We start from the raw sequence: 6,060 nt of genomic DNA on the forward strand, positions 1-6,060 counted from the left end.
AATCTTGATTCTTTTCTTCCACCTGAGCCATTTCGAAATTTCTATCTTCTGTGTCACCAATTCTTTCCGCCTTTTGGTCTTCTCCATTTCCTAATCCTGCTAGTTCATTCTTCATCTCTTTTATTGAGTTCCTGCTAGTTCATTCTTCATCCTTTTTATTGAGTTCTTTAGCTCCATAATTTGTTTGGTTTTGGGGTTTTTTTTTATAGTTTCAGTCTCTTTGGTGAAGTACTTTTGTTCACTGACTTTAGATCTGAATTTGTTGAGTTACCGTTTTGAGCTTTGTTGTATCTTGTTGAGTTTTTTTTTAGAACTGAAATCTTGAATTCTGTCATTTAAATCATATTCTTCAATATCTTTAATTTATTTTCTGGAGATTTTTTATTGTCTTTCTGAATTCCCTTGTTATCTTGATTAGTCATTGTGCTTGGTGAATTATTTTTCTGCCTGGGTATTTGTGGGAATGAAAACTGCTTTGTAAATTTGACACTTCACGGTTTAGCAGGTTGATAAGTTGTTTGTTTGTTCATTTGTCTGTTTTTCAGTAGGTGGCACTGAAGCAGAAATTTTCTTTTCAATTACTTGTATCGTTGGGGCTTCTGGGATCTCTGTGGTGCAATGTCACCTCTACTGTGGAAAATGTTTCTAATTCCCCAAGGTGGTGGGCCCAGTTGCCTCAGTCTCAGAACACTGCTTCCGTGGATTGGAAGTGGCAGGCTAAGGGTCTCTTGTGTGTTCCTGGTGCCACCTTCCTATAGCCAGAAGGCACTGGCAGGGCTGCTCTGAGCTGATCTAGCTGCCTCTACCAGGCTGCACTACAATTGGTGGGGGTGCGGGGGACGATGGTTTTGTGCATCCAGGGTTCTGCTGCTATTCCTCATGGGTTTAGCCACGATGAGTTCAGACTGCTTAGTCTGGTTAAGTTTTTTCTCATCCTTTCATGATCTGAGAGAGAATTTTACTGCTGGGCGGGCCACAGGGAGCTGGGGTGGGGGTTCCTCGGCAGAATCCTTTGTCCAGTGATGGGGGGCATTGAAGCACTGTGATTTTTTTTGCATCATTTCTCTGCCCGTCTCTGGGCCCATTCTCAATGTGTGCCAGCCCCCTAAGCCCAATATGCCCACCTTTGAGCACACCATCATCTCAGGGTGTGATGTCTCACACATGTTGTGTGTTGAACAGCAAATCCTTTATTGAATTATAGCTGCCCAACTTGTAACTTCAAGGGGAGAGAGCTGGAGGTCCTCTAACACTACCATGCTGCTGACATATACTTGGGGAAGGGGGGATTAATTTTTTCTTTTTGCTGTTCTGATTGGTTGATTTCCACTAGTCTATCTTCTGGGTCACTGATCTGTTCTCTATTAGCTAATCTGCTATTGGTTCCTTTTAATGTATTTTTCATTTCAGTTAATACTCAGCTCTGCTTGGCTCTTTATATTATGGTTTCTGTTTGTTGAAGTGCTTCCTAAGTTCTATTCTACTTCTACCCTCAAGTTTGGTGAGAATCCTTATGACCATTTCTTTGAATTCTTTTTTTAAAGATTTTCTTTATTTATTTTTAGAGAGAGGGGAAGGGTGGGAGAAAGAGAGGGAGAGAAACTTCGATGTGCGAGAGATACATGGATCGGTTGCCTCTCTCAAGCCCCCAGCTGGGGACCTGGCCTGCAACCCAGGCCTGTGCCCTGACTAGGAATCAAACCAGCAACCTTTTGGTTTGCAAGCCAGCCTTCAACACACTGAGCCACACCAGCCAGGGCTGTTCGAATTCTTTATCAGGCAAATTACTTAACCCTGTTTCCTTACGACTCTTTTCTGGAGATGTTTCTTATTTCTTCATTTGAGAGATATTCTTCTACCTTCATTTTGTTTGACTTTCTATGTTTATATAAACTAAATAAAATAGCTCTCTCTCCCAGTCTTGAAAAAGTGGCCTTGTATAGAAGCAACCTCTGTGTAGGCTGTGTGTGCAGATGCTTTTGGAATTGAGTGGGTGTCTATGGCATCCAGAGTACTGGCCTACTGAGCCGGAGTGGCTCTGGGTGGGGAGGCCAGGAATGTATAGTAGTGCCCTTTTGATCCTGTCTGCTCCCTTTGTGAGGAGCCAAAATGGGCTCAAGCAATGTGTCCAGGAATACAGTGCCGAAACCTTGCAGGTCAGCCAGAGCACCCGAATAGAACTCCCACCCTACCAAGGTGGAGGGGGTGTAAACAATCTCACTCACTGGCACCACTGACCTCAGAGAATTCCCACAGCTGTAATAGAGCTCTCGCAGTTTCCCAGCCTTCTTTCTTCAGTCCCTTCCTCTCGTTTGTTGTTCGGAAGCTGTTTCATTCAGCCCTCCATTGTCTCTCATGAGTAATTGCTTCCTATCTGGATGTATATTTCAGTGTGCTTATGGGGTGGACAAACGAATTCAGCATCTTACACCACTGCCATCTTGGATTCCTTATTCTTTTAATATGACAGAAACAAGACTATGAGAAATAGTATATTAGTTTATCTGTTGCAGTTTAAAAGAGCAAATATTTATTTATTATCTTATGAGGTTTCTGAGATGCAGAAATTCAGAAGTAGCTTGGCTGGGTGGGTCTGATGCCAGAGTCTATGACGAGGATGCAGACAAGATCTTGGAGTTGGAGAAAATGTTTACAAAATGACTCACCCACATGACTGGTGGCAAGAATCAGTCGTCTGCTTGTTGGTGGCAAGAGGCCTGTTTTCACCATGTGAGCCTCTCTGTATGATTGCTTGAGTTATCTTAATGTCATGGCAATTGGTATTCCCAGAACAAGTTATGCAAGAAACCAGCCAGGAAGAAGTCAATGTCTTTTATAATCTAGCCTCGGAAGTCACCTGCCATCACATGTGCATAGATCACACAGACCAACACTGATACACTCTTGGAGGGATTACACAGGGTGAATATCAGGAGGTGGTGATCATGGGGGATAATCTCAGAAGTTGGCTACCATAGCCTGACCTCTGGCTCCCAATGATCCATGGCCTTCCCAAATGCAAAATGCATTTATGTCCTCCCAAGTCCTCCAAAAACTTCATCCCATTGTATTATCAGCTCAAAGCCCAGTATCCATCATCTAATTCAGGTCTAAGGGTCAATGAGGCTCCTTGTGAATAATTCCTTAAGTATAGTAACTCAAGTACAGTTTCTATTGATCTGAAGACCTGTAAACTAAAGACAAGTTTTTTGCTCCCCACATGTACAACATCCAATGGCATGTCGGACATAGGATTGTGGAATCCAACCAGACACAGGTTGGAAGCTTCTTGACTAACAATCAAGGCTTGGAAACAATTACTGATTCTTGGCTAAGTATTTTTGGGTTCTTGATTCTGTCCTGAGTTATTCTTTTCTCATGTAAGGTAACAGGTGTTTGAAGCTTAGTGGGATATTTTTTGTCTGTTTTTTCCTAGTAGAAATGCGGGGGCCCAAAGGTCTCTTGTATTCTCTCCTTTCAGTCTAACTTAGCAGTGTATCTGCCAATATAAATTTTCAAAACTTTGCTAGTCTCCTACAAATCTCATTGGGATTCATGGTAGTAGTTAGTGAAAGCCATACCCAAAAATTTCTTCAAAATAAGCCGCCTCTAACTTGGGATTCTGCTGAAACAATTGGAGAAAACACCGCTAAGCTTGTAATAAAACATCTTGGTGTTTTCACTGCAGCCTCCTCAAAAACCACTATATTGAGTTAGCCAACAAGTCTGTTAGTTTTTCCATAAAAGACACATTTTTCATTTTCACCAATAACATTATTGATTTGGATATTTTGAGCATGTCAGCTATCTCCCATTATTGGCTTCTAGTGGGTAGAGGCCAGGGGTGCTGCTAAACATTTCCCAGTGCACAAGACAGCCCCATGGCGAAGAATTATTTGGCCAAAATGTCAATAGTATCAAGAAAATTTGCAAACCATTTTTGATATGTTCAATCAGTCACAGCACCTTCTCTATATACTGCACAGATCTTTTTTTGCGTTTCAGTTGTTTTTACCTTTCTTTAAAAAAGCATAATATACCAAAAATGTTGCACATCTTCTTTCATCTTCAATATTAAAATAGCTACACAAAAATTCACCAATTTTTATGTTTATTTTAAAAAGCACACTGCTATGATAGCTGTCACAGCACAATCTAACAAAATTGTTTCAAATGAAGTTAAAGACAACTAAGCACTTCTGGAGCTATTATACAGAAAAAAACTAAAACTTTTTGGCCAACCCAATACTTCCAGTTTTGTCAAGGCTCCTTGTGCTTGCTTGCACTAACAGTCTCTTCAAAGTCCTTCCAACTTCTCTTCACTGCTCTGTTCCAAATCCAAAGCTGTTTTTGTTACAGCTACACTCTTCCAGTATCAAAATCTATTAAACTTATTTCAGGTACAATTCAGTTCACATACCATGAAATTCATCCTTTTAAAGTGTACATTCAGTGGGTGTTAGTGTACCCATAGGGTTTTGCATCCATTCTAGATCATCTTCACACAAGAAATCTTATACCCGTTATTCCCATTTCTCTTTCCTCACGGGCTCTGGAAACTGTCAACCTACTTTTTGTCTCTTTGGATTTGCCTATTATGGACATTTCATATAAATGAGTTCATACAATGTTTGCCCTTTTGTGTCTGGCTTCTTTCATTTAATGTAACGTGCATTAGTTATCTATTGGTGCGTAACAAATTACTCCATCTCCAATTTCCATGTTTCCTAAGTTTGGCAGCAGCTTAGCCGAGTGGTTCTAGCGCCGGGTCTCTCCTTTGATTGCAGGAAATATGTCAACAGGGGCTTCAGTCATTTGAAAGCTTGACTGGGGCTAGAGGATCTTATTCCAAGATGGCTCACCCATATGGCTATAGGCAAGAGGGCTTGCTGGATTTGACAAGAGTTCTGTTTTTCATTACATGGGTCTCTTCATATGTATGCTTGACTATCTTATGGCTTCCTTCAGATTGAGTGAAGAGCAAACAAGGCAAAGCCACAATGTATTTTATAATCCAGCCATGGAAATTGTGTAACATCACTTATGCCAAATTCTATTGGTCACACAGACCAACCCTGATTCAGTTTGGGGGAGGTCTACACAAAGGCTAAATATCAGAAGTAGGGAGCATTGGGAGCTATCTTGGAAGCTGGTTCCATAAACGGCTTATTGTAGTGAACATATAGGGAAATTTTGTTTAACAGCCATAGATGGTGTATATTGGAGATTACACTGAATTCAGAAAATTCCAAAAGAAAGTGAAGTTTTTATATACCCTACTAAAAGGTTTTTCTGTCATTCTGAGCCCTAAGCCCGTTTCTTCACTTTCCACTTTGATTTTACAGGTAAATAGAGGGCTATTCTCTGAGTTGGCTGAAGTATAAAGAAAGCAGCTTTCTATGAATGGATCCATTTTGTCTCCTTATTTCTTTTTTGCTTTTCATGATCTCTAGATCTTATATTCATGTTTCAAACCATGTTGTATTTTTTTTTTAATCCTCAACCGAGGACATGCTTTTATTGATTTTAGGGACAGAGGAAAGAGAGGGGAGAGAGAAATATTGGTTGGTTATCTACCATATGTGCCCTGACCAGGGACAGAACCCACAATCTAGGTATGCGCCCTGACTGGGAATCGAACCTGCAACCTTTTGGGGAAAGGGCAACGCTCCAAAATCAACTGAGCCACTCGGCCAGGTCTCTACCCTAAAAGGAGCTCCCTATAACTCAAGCCCTAAATGCAGTCCTAATTATGCTGTATTGTCAGGGCCACATAAATCCAAGGCATTACACTGTGATTGTTACTATATTAAAATATGTACTTCTAAAACATGTTTCCAGAGTTACAATAGCAAGACTATATTTACAAATAACAAATAAGGGACTTCTTTCCGCTCGTAATTGTTTAGCCCCATTCAGAGCAATTTGGAAAAGGACTAAAAATCAAGTATTTAGGGTTTCTACTCTTGAAATTAAGCACAAACAAATCAGAACACATTTTTGAAAAAATGTAAACCAAACTCACAAAATATATATTAATTTATAACATGCACACAAACT

Source organism: Desmodus rotundus, chromosome 7, assembly GCF_022682495.2.
Source record: "Desmodus rotundus isolate HL8 chromosome 7, HLdesRot8A.1, whole genome shotgun sequence".
Lineage (NCBI taxonomy): Eukaryota > Metazoa > Chordata > Mammalia > Chiroptera > Phyllostomidae > Desmodus > Desmodus rotundus.